Source organism: Hyla sarda, chromosome 6, assembly GCF_029499605.1.
Source record: "Hyla sarda isolate aHylSar1 chromosome 6, aHylSar1.hap1, whole genome shotgun sequence".
Taxonomy (NCBI): Eukaryota; Metazoa; Chordata; class Amphibia; order Anura; family Hylidae; genus Hyla; species Hyla sarda.
The window spans coordinates 185420955-185434808 of record NC_079194.1 but is presented as its reverse complement, the minus strand read 5'-3'; the positions used below and the strand labels follow the sequence as shown (position 1 = coordinate 185434808).

At 44.1% G+C, this 13854-nt stretch overlaps 1 protein-coding gene across 6 annotated transcripts in view; it reads right to left on the bottom strand.

Annotated features, from left to right (window-relative positions):
- PIEZO1 (piezo type mechanosensitive ion channel component 1) overlaps positions 1-13854 on the bottom strand; it is a 279916-nt gene that overhangs the window by 105557 nt on the left and 160505 nt on the right. Inside the window, exon 1 of one of the 6 annotated variants that reach the window (XM_056526059.1) lies at positions 12034-12168. The exons of the other annotated variants lie outside the window; for them this stretch is intronic. The gene's annotated coding sequence lies outside the window, so the exon portion shown is untranslated. Of the gene's footprint in view, positions 1-12033; positions 12169-13854 lie in introns of those variants that run through there. 6 annotated transcript variants of the gene reach the window in all.

Genomic DNA, 13854 nt, shown 5'->3' with positions numbered 1-13854 from the left:
ATGATTTTTTGTGTTTGCATTCTTTGTGTTATTGGTTGTTACAAAAGAAGAGAATGCTTGCAGATGATGTTGTTAAATCTGTAATGATATCTACTGTATATATACAGGGGTGTGGAATTATTTTTTTTAAACTACTTGTCCAAGAGACTAAAACGGAACAGAAGCTACTTGTCCCTCAAAAATCCACCTGTCCTGGTACAAAATAATTTTAACCCCTTAAGGACACAGCCCATTTTCACCTCTAGGACGCAGCCCTTTTTTGCACATCTGACCACTGTCACTTTAAACATTAATAACTCTGGAATGCTTTTACTTATCAATCTGATTCCGAGATAGTTTTTTCGTGACATATTCTACTTTAACATAGTGGTACATTTTTGTGGTAACTTGCATCCTTTCTTGGTGAAAAATCCCAAAATTTGATGAAAAAATTTAACATTTTGCATTTTTCTAACTTTGAAGCTCTCTGTTTGTAAGGAAAATGGATATTCCAAATATTTTTTTTTTTGGATTCACATATACAATATGTCTACTTTATATTTTCATCATAAAATTTACGAGTTTTTACTTTTGGAAGACACCAGAGGGCTTCAAAGTTCAGCAGCAATTTTACAATTTTTCACAAAATTTTCAAACTCGCAATTTTTCATGGACCAGTTCAGGTTTGAAGTGGATTTGAAGGGTCTTCATATTAGAAATACCCCATAAAAGACCCCATTATAAAAACTGCACCCCCGAAAGTATTCAAAATGACATTCAGTAAGCGTTTTAACCCTTTAGGTGTTTCACAGGAAAAGCAGCAAAGTGAAGGAGAAAATTCAAAATCTTCATTTTTTACACTTGCATGTTCTTGTAGACCCAATTTTTGAATTTTTACAAGGGGTAAAAGGATAAAATTTATACTTGAATTTGTAGCCCAATTTCTCTCGAGTAAGCACATACCACATATGTCTATGTAAATTGTTCGGCGGGCGCAGTAGAGGGCTCAGAAGCGAAGGAGCGACAAGGGGATTTTGGAGAGTACGTTTTTCTGAAATGTTTTTTTGGGGGCATGTTGCATTTAGGAAGCCCCTATGGTGCAAAAACAGCAAAAAAAAAAACATGGTATACCATTTTGGAAACTAGACCCCTTGAGGAACGTAAAAAGGAATTAAGTGAGCCTTAATACCCCACAAAAAATTTCACAAAAATGTGTGTTTCCCCCCAAATTTCACATTTTTGCAAGGGTTAATAGCAGAAAATACCCCCCAAAATTTGTAACCCCATCTCTTCTGAGTATGGAGGTACCCCATAAGTTGACCTGAAGTGCATTACGGGCGAACTACAATGCTCAGAAGAGAAGGAGTCATATTTGGCTTTTTGAGAGCAAATTTTGCTCGGGGGGCATGTCGCATTTAGGAAGCCCCTATGGTGCCAGGACAGCAAAAAAAAAACGACATGGCATACCATTTTGGAAACTAGACCCCTTGAGGAACGTAACAAGGGATAAAGTGAACCTTAATACCCCACAGGTGTTTCACGACTTTTGCATATGTAAAAAAAAAAATTTTTTTTTTACCAAAAATGCTTGGTTTAGCAAACATTTTACATTTTTAAAAAAGGTAATAGCAGAAAATACCCCCCAAAATTTGAAGCCCAATTTCTCCCGATTCAGAAAACACCCAATATGGGGATGAAAAGTGCTCTGCTGGCGCACTACAGGTCTCAGAAGAGAAGGAGTCACATTTGGCTTTTTGGAAGCAAATTTTGCTCTGGGGGCATGCCGCATTTAGGAAGCACCTATGGTGCCAGGACAGAAAAAAAAAACCACATGGCATACCATTTTGGAAACTAGACCCCTTGGGGAACGTAACAAGGGGTAAAGTGAACCTTAATACCCCACAGGTGTTTCACGACTTTTGCATATGTAAAAAAAAAATAATAATTTTACACTAAAATGCTTGTTTTCCCCCAAATTTTACATTTTTACAAGGGATAATAGCAGAAAATACCCCCCAAAATTTGTAACCCCATCTCTTCTGAGTATGGAAATACCCAATAAGTGGACGTGAAGTGCACTGGGGGCGAACTACAATGCTCAGAAGAGAAGGAGCATCATTGAGCTTTTGGAGAGAGAATTTGGCCATGTGCATTTCCAAAGCCCCCCCGTGGTGCCAGAACAGTGGACCCCCCCACATGTGACCCCATTTTTAAAACTACACCCCTCACGGAAGGTAATAAGGGGTGCAGGGAGAATTTACACCCCACTGGCATTTGACGGATCTTTGGAACAGTGGGCTGTGCAAATTAAAAATTTTATTTTTCATTTTCACAGACCCCTGTTTCAAAGATCTGTCAGACACCTGTGGGGTGTAAATGCTCACTGTACCCCTTGTTACATTCCGTGAGGGGTGTAGTTTCCAAAATGGGGTCACATGTGGGTATTTATTGTTTTGCACTTATGTCAGAACCGCTGTAAAATCAGCCACCCCTGTGCAAATCGCCAATTTAGACCTCAAATTTACATGGTGCACTCTCTCTTCTGAGCCTTGTTGTGCGCCCCCAGAACACTTTGCGCCCACATATGGGGTATCTCCGTCCTCAGGAGAAATTGCGTTACAAATTTTGGAGGCTTTTTTTCTTTTACCGCTTGTGAAATTTTAAAGTATGGGGCAACACCAGTATGTTAGTGTACAAAAATGTTTTTTTTTTACACTAACATGCTGGTGTAGACCCCAACTTTACCTTTTCATAAGGGGTAAAAGGAGAAAAAGCCCCCCAAAATTTGTTAGGCAATTTCTCCCGAGTACGGAAATACCCCATATGTGGCCCTAAACTGTTGCCTTGAAATACGCCAGGGCTCCGAAGTGAGAGAGCGCCATGTGCATTTGAGGCCTAAATTAGGGATTTGCATAGGGGTGGACATAGGGGTATTCTACACCAGTGATTCTCAAACAGGGTGCCTCCAGCTGTTGCTAAACTCCCAGCATGCTTGGACAGTCAATGGCTGTCCGGAAATGCTGGGAGTTTTTGTTTTGCAACAGCTGGAGGCTCCGTTTTGGAAACACTGCTGTAGGATACGTTTTTCATTTTTATTGGGGGGGAAGGGGTGGTGGTGGTGGGGGGGCAGTGTACGTGTGTATATGTAGTGTTTTACTCTTTATTTTATGTTAGTGTAGTGTTTTTAGGTTACATTCACACTGACGGCGGATTACACTGAGTCTCCCGCTAGGAGTTTGAGCTGCGGCTGCAGCTCAAACTTGAAGCAGGGAACTCACTGTAATCCGTCGCCAGTGTGAATGTAACCTGTACATTCACATGGGAGGGGGGGGAACTACAACTCCCAGCATGCACTGACAGAACGTGCATGCTGGGAGTTGTAGTTTTGCAACAGCTGGAGGCACACTGGTTGGAAAATACTGAGTTAGGTAATAGAACCTATTACCTAACTCGGTATTTCCCAACCAGTGTGCCTCCAGCTGTTGCAGAACTACAACTCTCAGCATGTACTGATTGCCAAAGGGAATGCTGGGAGATGTAGTTATGCAACAGCTGGAGGCACGCAAGTACAACTCCCAGCATGCCGAGACAGCCATTTGCTGTTCCTGAATGCTGGGAGTTGTAGTTTTGCAAGATTTAGAGGGGTTCAGGCTGGAGATCACTGACAGTGGTCTCTAAACTGTGGCCCTCCAGATGTTGCAAAACTACAAATCTCAGCATGCTAAGACAGCAAACTGCTGGGAGTTGTAGTTTTGTAATATCTGGAGGGCTACAGTTTAGAGACCACTGTCAGTGATCTCCAGCCTGAACCCCTCTAAATCTTGCAAAACTACAACTCCCAGCATACCAACACAGCAAACAGCTGTCAAGGCATGGTGGGAGTTGTAGTTTTGCAACATCTGGAGGGCGACAGTTTAGAGACCACTCTCTAAACTGTCGCCCTGCAGATGTTGCTAGGCAACAGACTCTGGACACGCGGCGTCATACTTACCTCCACCGCCGCCGTAATCACAGCCGCCGCCGCTACTACACGGTTCCCCCCGCTGTGCCCGGACACCGATGGGTGGGCATAGCGGGGGGAACCGAACTTTAACCCCCCCGCCCCCAGTCTGCTATTGGTCGGCCGCTCCGCCGATCAATAGCAGGGATAGGAGGGGTGGCAACCCTGCCACCTCACTCCTATCTCTTCTAGGGGGATCGAGGGTGTCTTGGACACCCCCGATCCCCCTTATTTTATCGCGGCGCCGCGATTGATGGGCAGGGGGAGGGCGCTCCCCCTGCAAACACCGTAGATGCCGTGATCAGAACTGATCACGGCATCTATGGGGTTAATGCTGCCGGGACCGGCGCGATCGCGGCCCCGGCAGCTGCGGTGGGACTCCGGCTGTGATTGACAGCTGAGTCCCACCCGCGATCTCCTGCGCTGCCCGCGGCAGAGCAGGAGATCGCTTGGACGTCCATTTGCGCGAACGTGTAATTCGCCTGGACGTATGCATACGTCCAATAGCGGGAAGGGGTTAACCCAAATAGTATGTAAATAAGGTCCTTTATCAATAAAAACTTGATAGGCAGACCAGTAGGTCACCCCATTAGGTGGATAGGGTCCCTGATAAGTAAGTCCGCCCCATTAATGGAATACTGCAGTGCAAAATAACTTATCCTGACCGTTGGGAAACCCCTCCCCCCCGATCATTTGTAAGGGGCCCCGCAGGAATGGGGGCTTGTCCTCATGATGCAGCGACCGACACACTCCCCCCCCCCCCCCCCCCATGTATCCCATAGATACATGGAGTGGGCATTTCAGCTGCCGTGTCATGCAGGGACAGAACTTTCCCTTCATGCTGTCTGCTGGGGCCTCATACAAGAGATGGAGGGGGTTGTCAAAGCGGTCAGACACCCCGCGATAATTTTTCACTACAGTATTCCTTTAAGTAGGTAGTCCCCCTTCAGGTAGGTATGTCCCTTTTATCAGGTAGGGATCAAGTAGGGCCCCCTGCGCCATTATGTCCCCCCCCCCCTCTGATGCCCCCTGCGCCATTATATTCCCCCCCCCCCGATGCCCCCTGCGCCATTATATTCCCCCTGTGATGCCCCTGCATCATTATATTCCCCCCTCCCCTGATGCCCCCTGCGCCATTATATTCCCCCCCTCACCTGATGCCCCCTGTGTCATATTCCCCCCTACCCTCTGATGACACTGCGCCATTATATTCCCCCCCTTCCCTGATGCCCCGTGTCATTATATTCCCCCCCTCCCCTGATGCCCCCTGTCATTATATTCCCCCCCTTCCCTGATGCCCCGTCATTATATTGCCCACCTCCCCTGATGCCCCCTGTGTCATTATATTCCCCCCTCCCCTGATGCCCCCTGTGTCATTATATTCCCCCCTCCCCTGATGCCCCCTGTGTCATTATATTCCCCCCTCCCCTGATGCCCCCTGTGTCATTATATCCCCCCCTCTCCTCTGATGCCCCCTCTGTCATTATATTTCCCCCCAACCTCCCCCCCTCGTGTCATTATATTTCAGCCCAACCCCGCTCTCCTCTCCTGTACCGCATTATTTACTAAACCTCCCTCCCCATCCTGCGCGGCTCGCTATAGGCTGCAGCGTACAGCTGCAGTCTATAGGAATTTAGTTACAGGGCAAAACTGATTGCCCCATTATATGTGCATTCTTTAGGCATTTAGCCCTGCTTGCCTGAAGAATTCACCTGCCCAGCACCCGGAACTGCATGTCCGCATACAATTTCCACATCCCTGTATATAGCACTTGCTATATCTAACATGCTAAATTTTTAAGCTAGCATTGTATTTCCAAGGTGATGGAAGACAAAGTCAAATGTGAGATATGATGTACGTGAGATATGATGTACATTTAAACTTTGTTGCATAAAAAGATAGAATGTCGGCTCCTGTTATATAATGTGTGTTGTGGCCCCTACTATATTCTATGTCCCAAAATGGCGTACAGGGACTAGCCAACGCCCTAGCATTCCGAAAAGTGGGCTTGTCCTAAAGGTAGCTGTAATATAATTATTGCTTTGTCCTTCACAAACATTGCCCCAAAGGGGAGGGGCTTATATTTTATATCGGCAAAGACCTGTGTAACATAGCAGGAGAATTTGTGAATAGTTTAGTAAATTATGTGCAACGAATAATTTGTAACAAAGTAGATAATTTCATGGCATAATAGGTAATCAATATTTGCAGTAATACATTTAGTAAGTGTAAAATATTGCCAGATGAATGGAAATTCTGGAGTATGTAAACTTGCTTATGTTATTTTCAAGGATATGTAACGGGGGGGGGGGGGGGAGTATAGCAGCCCACATACCCAGCTGCAGCACTGAACTCCTGTTCCTACGGGAACAATCAAATGAAATACACTTTTAGAGTCAGGGGGTGTTTTAAATCCAGAGGGCTGGTAACCCTTGTCTTCTCTCTCTCTCTCTCTCTGTTTTTCTCATAGTTCCCTGTTAAGAGCGCCATTCCTAGTTAATTTTTTTGTTTTTCTCCTCAGTATAGTTAATTTCTTTGGCTAACAGATACTGTTAAGTCACCTTTCTGTTTTGCATAATCTTGCCTTAAATACTTGTAAGGCCCATAGAACATACTGTACTGTTTTTGTCAGTTTAAAAGTGCTGTTTTTAAAACCTTGTTGTCCCATTGGGTTAAATGTAGATTGCATTCACTGACATGTAGTAGTGTTGGTGCTTTCAGGAATTCCGAACTCGGCACCCCACTTCCCCTCCCTGCCTACACTCCTTATCTTATTCTTATAGAACACATCCTTGAATACAGAATCTCCCTAGCTTCTAGAGGAGGGAGGGGGTGAGGGATTTTAGACAAATGAAGTACAAAAGATGTAGTATACTTTATGGCCTCTGCCGATCACCTGACACCAAACCAATCTTGTCCACGTCCCTGTTTCAATTATGCAGCAGTATTGATACATGGGGTGACCCATGTCTCAAGAGGGGGCACTAATAGCACTGTATGCCTGGCATACAGCTTCACAAACTACTAAAAACTTTTGTTCCCAATGTCTGATATGTGCAAGACACAATCCACAAGGAGGTGTTAGACCAATGAGAGGCAAATTTTCAACCCCAAAATACCCATTCCAGCACATCTGTTGTTCGTTTTTTATTGAACTTCATAATTGTGAACAAAAGAAATATTGCCTAGTGATAATTTCTGCATTGACCCAATAGGTAGAAGTATTTCCCACAGAAAGTGCTGATGCCCAAACAGTATCTAAAGCTTTACTACAAGACATGATTCCACAATTTGGGATTCCAGAAAAGATCTATAGTGATAATGATCGATAGTGCTTGGCGCTATGACCATAAATGTGTATTGCGGTATTTTTGTAAGTTATGGCGGTTCCACTGTATTTAACAATATCCCCCCCGAAATCATATGTGACCCGCGAGAGCTCTTTATCTACTACCCCCCCAATCATAAGCGACCCGCAAGCGCTCCTTCTCTACCACCCCCCAATAATATGTGACCCGCGAGCGCTCCTTCTCTACCACCCCCCCCTCCCAATCATATTTGACCCGCGAGCACTCCTTCTCTACCACCCCCAATCATATGTGACCTGCAAGTGCTCCTTCTCCCCCTCCCCCAATGAATTATCAGCTGCTGCGCAGTACTGTATTCCTGTGCCCGGGCTGCAAATATTAAAAAACACAAATACAGCCCTCAGATCATCACAAAACTTATAGAATTAATTCTCACACACAACTACTTCAGCTTCAACAGTGAAATATACCTACAGATGATGGGAACTGCTATGGGGACCAGGATGGCACCACAATATTCCAATCTGTTCATGGCTGACCTTGAAGAGCGATTCCTGAATACCCAAATTCACAAACCCTACAGATACTACAGATACATTGATGATATTTTCATTGTTTGGACTGAAGGAGAGGATAAACTCAAACAATTTCATGATGCCTTCAACACATTTAATCCATCCATCAAACTCAAAATGGACTTCTCTACAGAAAGTGTAAACTTTCTGGACACCACTGTAACTATAAACAAGGACACAATACAGACATCTGTATACAGAAAACCCACAGACCGATCCAGCTATCTACACAATTCAAGTTCCCATCCGTCCCACACCAAGAAAGGCATCATATACAGCCAAGCCATCAGGTACCACCGCATCTGCTCCAACCCTGATGACAGAGACACACATCTACAAACGCTAGCTGAGAAATTTAAACAAAAAGGTTACAAACCAAGGACCATCCATAAGAAAATCCACTGTGCTCTTCAAACACCACGTGAACACCTGCTGCAATACAGAGAGAAATAAACCTCATCACGCATACCACTGGTAACCACAATCTCACCCTTGAGGAAATACGCAAAATCATCCACGACCTGCAGCCAATATTAGCAGAAGATGAGGTGTTAAAGCAAATCTTTCCTGAACCACCCATCTTGGCCTTCAGACAACCACCCAACATAAAACAAAAGCTAGTCAATAGGAAACTACCCACAGACACATCAGATACAGACAATGGGACCAAACCCTGCGCCAAACTGCGCTGTAAACTCTGTCAACACATATGCACCAATTCTGAGGCCTCCCACAACAACAAGACATACAACATCAAGGGACAATACTCCTGCACCACAGAGAATGTAGTCTACATGATACAATGCACCAAGTGTGACCTGGGATGTTACATTGGTGAGACCAGTCAGCCACTCAATAAAAGGATGAACCTCCACAGATCGTCCAACAACCATAGAGAAAAGGACTATTGCACCCCAGTTGGACACCATTTCAATCAAACAGGTCACTCCCTACAGGACCTCAAAATCAAGATCCTGAAAGGAAACTTCAAGAACACCCAGGAAAGAAAGACATTTGAAGCCAAAATGATAGTTCTTTATGACTCCAAGAACAGAGGACTTAATGTGGATTTAAGCTTCTTATCCCATTATCAAAATTTCCTATAACCTTTGCTAAACTGTCTTCCCTCTCCCTGCTCTAACACAATTACAAACCTGCCCCCCCTCCCCCTGCTCCCCCTCCCCAGTCTATGGCTCTGTAGTAAAATTATCCTTTCTCCTCTGTCCAGCGTAACCACCATTCTCACCTCTACTCTCCAGCCCCCCCCCCCCCCCTCATCCTTATCTGTAGTCTATCATTCTATAACTATACAATTTATGGCCCAACTTAATGTCCATTCTCCACATATGTTGTTTTAACCCCTGCATATTTTGTGAGATAGAACCTGTGTTTTCTCCTTGTGAGCTCAGAAATGCTTATGACTTGATAAAGGGAGGAATCCCGAAAGCTTGTCTCTACATAATCTTGTTAGTCCAATAAAAAAGGTATTACAAGATACTGCAACTACCGATGATGTTGCATATATATATATATATATATATATATATATATATATATATATACACCCCGTATTTATCAGGATATTCCACGCACCAGCCTATAACACGCACCCTCATTTTACCAAGGATATTTGGGTAAAAAAAGTTTTTTACCCAAATATCCTTGGTAAAATGAGGGTGCGTGTGTGTGCGCGTGTGTATACCCCGATACACTGTTTCTGACCCAACAGAAGCCCCCAGGAAAGGCAGGGGGAGAGAGGCCGTCGCTGCCCGCTTCTCTCCCCCTGCCTTTCCTGGGGTCTAGAGCCCTGCTGCCGCCGCTTCTCTCCCACTGGCTATCTGCGCCGCTGCCCGTTCTCTCCCCCTGACTATCAATGTTGGCGCCCCATTGCCGGCACCGATAGCCAGGGGGAGAGAAGCGGCACCGGCAATGGGGCAGCAGCGCCGATAGCCAGGGGGAGAGAAGGGGCAGCGGTACCCATTGCCGGCGCCGCTGCCCCGTTGCCTCTCCCATCCCCGGTTGTATAATTACCTGTTGTCGCCGGGGTCCGCGCTGCTTCAGGCCTCCGGTGTGCATCCCCTGCGTCGTTGCTATGCACTGCATGGCACAGCGCAATGACGAGTGACGTCATTGCGTCTTGCAGCGCATAGCAATGACGCAAGGGACACACACCGGAGGCCTGAAGCAGCGCGGACCCGACCCCGGCAACAGGTAATTATACAACCGGAGATGGGGGAGGCAACGGGGCAGCGGCGCCGGCAATAAGTGCCGCTGCCCCTTCTCTCCCCGTCTGTCGGCGCCGCTGCCCCATTGCTGGCGCCGCTTCTCTCCCCCTGGCTATTAGCGCCGGCAATAGGGCAGCGGCACTGATAGCCAGGGGGAGAGAACGGGCAGCGGCACCGATAGCCAGGGGGAGAGAATGGGCAGCGGCACCAATAGCCAGGGGGAGAGAAGGGCCGACAGCAGGGCTCTAGACCCCAGGACAGGCAGGGGCAGAGAAGCCGGCAGCGACGGCAGGTCTCTGCACCTGCAAAGCCGCTGCAGTTCATTGATTTAAAGCGCCCGCTTTAAATCATTGAACTGCAGCGGCTTATCGGCGTATAACACGCAGATAGACTTTAGGCTGAAAAATTTTAGCCTAAAAAGTGCGTGTTATACGCTGAGAAATACGGTGTATATATATATCTACACATACATACATACACGCATATATATGTATATATATGTCTTCCTAGCTTGTTAACTTTCATCTTAGTTCTGGCCAGCACCCAGTGATGGTTAAAACTATGCAACTGACCTCTGGGTAGTAGAATAATGAGATGTATCTACTTTTATTAGTTTTAAGTTTCTATTTTCTCATTGCGTAGTTATAAATCACACTATGGCACTTGCTTCTTGTAGCATGTCCTGCTAGAATCGAAACTAGCTAGTGGCCTTGAAGGTACTGAAGCTTGAATGTACTGGTTTGCTGAGCAGACAATAAAGTTCTTGACCAATGAGCTGACAGCATTATCAATTTATCAGTTATGATGTAACTGCTTACTTGCTTTGATAAAAGTTGAATTCCTTAGCTCGGGGGATTCTTTACTTGACTTTCTCTATGCAAGGATCGTCCATACATCGATGTATGTAATAAACCTATTGCCTTGACGACATTGGGAGTTGACTGATCTCTGGAGAAGAGTTTTCCTGACAATTTACATATCCTATTTTCAAAAACCCTGACAACACCTTGTAGGGTACCTATCTGTAAATACTGTTAATTCTGCTGCATGTCCAAGCAGCTGGAATGCCATCCAGTCACTTGTCTGCCACCCTTCAGCTGGGTTCACACAGTATTTTGTTCAGTGTTTTTAGCCAGAGCCAGTAGTGGATCCAAAACACAGAAAAAGGAGCAAATCTTTATACTATAGTTTTTGTATAGATTTTGGCTAAAAATATCAAAATACTGACCAAGCACTGACCAAAATACTACACGTGAACCCAGCCATCTGGTTATGATTAGATCCAGTCAGTCATTGTCCAACTTGCATAAAAGTTATACAAAAAATGAAATCCTAGAGACCACTAAGTTTAAAGGGGTTATCCAGAATTAGAAAAACATGGATTCTTTCTTTCAGATCACTCTTTTTTCCTCAGTTTGTGTGTGACAATGCAGGTCAGTTTTATTGAAGTGAATGTACCCAAGCTGTAATTATACACTCAACCTGAGAACTGGTGCAACACTGTTTTTGGAAGAAAGCAGCTATGTTTTATAAATCCTGGATAATTGTCATCAATTTTATGCTGCCCAAACCGCAGCCAGTATAAAACTGGTGTAGGTAGCAAGATCCTGGCACACTATGAATTACTCTGAGATGCCCAGGCATTTCAGAGTAATCATAGTGTAAAAATGCTCTGGGGCCTGGGTAACTAGTCCTCAGGATGGGTCTAGGTGGCTTCTCCTCACCCGGCCAGCTTGAGTGACGCATCTCTTCTCATACACTGCTAGGAAGAGACTCATCACTCAAACCAGCAAGACGGAAAGAAGCCGCTGGGACCCGCACTGATGAATAGTTACCCAAATCAGAGTGAGTCTGATTGCCTACCAAGGTCCTATGTCACCCAGTTACAACTGTACATAGATAAACAGCCCATTATGGTTAGTAGGGGATATTGAAATAACTCATGCCTTGATCACATCAGCGTTAGGATCTTCTTCGTTTGAGTTCTGTTTTCGGATTCCGTTAAAATGACAAAACTTTAGTGCAGTTCAGGTTATTCTCTCTTCTAATATCCTGCAGCATAACTGACATCTAACAGAAACCTGACATACCACATTCAAAGTTAATGGCACCTGCCAAGATCCGCTGGTGTCCGTGGTGACGCACTCCATCTGGCCCAGTTATCAGCATCTTTAACTGAGCACTGATGTGCACATATGCTAAGGCTTTTTTCACATGTTTTCAGTGTCTATTTTGCTGATTGCACCAGGAAGTCTCCTAATATACACAGTAAACATATTAGTAGACCCTCGTTTACCCATTGAAGGCCAAAAGAATTTTTACCCTTCCCTTAGGGCAATTTTTATTTATTTGTTGTTTATGTATTTTGTCTTTACATGGGAAGTTGTCTCATAGATCTTAACATTTGTCCCATGTTTCCCTTTTGAAGCTCATACATGCTTTTTGTTAAGTGTAGCGTACACATGAAATGCCTCTTTTGAAGCCCCCAAAATACTTTAGGTTTGTGAGATGATTAGAAGAGAAATTCTGTTATGGACAGAATAGAAATTTGTCCAAAACTATTCTGAATCTTCATTTAGATCTCAGACTAAAAATCAACTATACTTACTATAAATTTGTTTATCTAAATATAGCTACAATTGCTTTGTGTAATCTCAACCACAGCAAATACTACTGAGCAGAAACTGTGATACTAGGATATGTAGCAGGTCGTATTAACATTTAACAGTACAGAACAATTGTTGATTTTATATAAGATGAATCTGTATCTGCAGGTTTTATACTTTAAATTGTACTTTTCCCAAAGACAAATACACATGAATGCATCATAAACATATTCAGGTATTCAAGATGAATACTAGCACATAAAAAAATGTATTAGGATACCGCAAAACATGTGAAAAAACAAACAAACCTGTCAAAACCTGTTTAATTCTTTATTAGACTAATTTGTACAGGCCAAAACCTGTGAAACCTGCCAATGCCTTATGATGTTATAGACAACTGTCAATTATGGGGTTTGGGAACGTATACTTCACAATCTCCAGTTTCATGAGCATGATACTGAGACATAATCGTTTTCACAAGTGTTGGCTGGAAAGTGGATCAGTGTCATAGACCAACTGATGAATATGGCTACTGTCATCACACACAGAATCTCTTATTTTAGTGGATGAAGAGTGGGGTCTTGACTTAAAGCCCTTAGAGAAATGATCCAACTCCTCATCAAGTTACACTACACGTCTCCCTCGACTGCAGCCAAATTCCCAGCAGGAAGAGAGCAAGTGAATGTCATGTCATACAGTCTTATAGCAGATGGCAAAACATGTCCACTGGCTGGTCTGTCCAATACATTTATTAGGAGTTTATAAATACATAATTTAGCCTATAGCAGGACTGTGCTTACCACAATGATTCATAATAGAAATGAGCATTATTGCTGAAACACATCAATCACTGACAAAGGCTGAACCCAAACCTCTGGCAAATCTATGTCACGCTGCATTACTTACTCCAGGTGTAGAGAAACTTTAGTTGGTTTTTAATTAGTTAAGAATTATAAGGTACAGTACTAGCCAGCTTGATATGTGTAGACAGTGCTGGAGGTTTTCAACCAAGACAACTGAACAGGACCAAGGGTACATCTTTGATGAAGCAAAATTAGGTGAAATAACTAAGTAAATATTATGGCTTGGCATAAAAAAAAATAGCAAGGATTAGCCCCAGTTGGACATAACCCAGTAGATCCTGAATAAATGTATATTTTG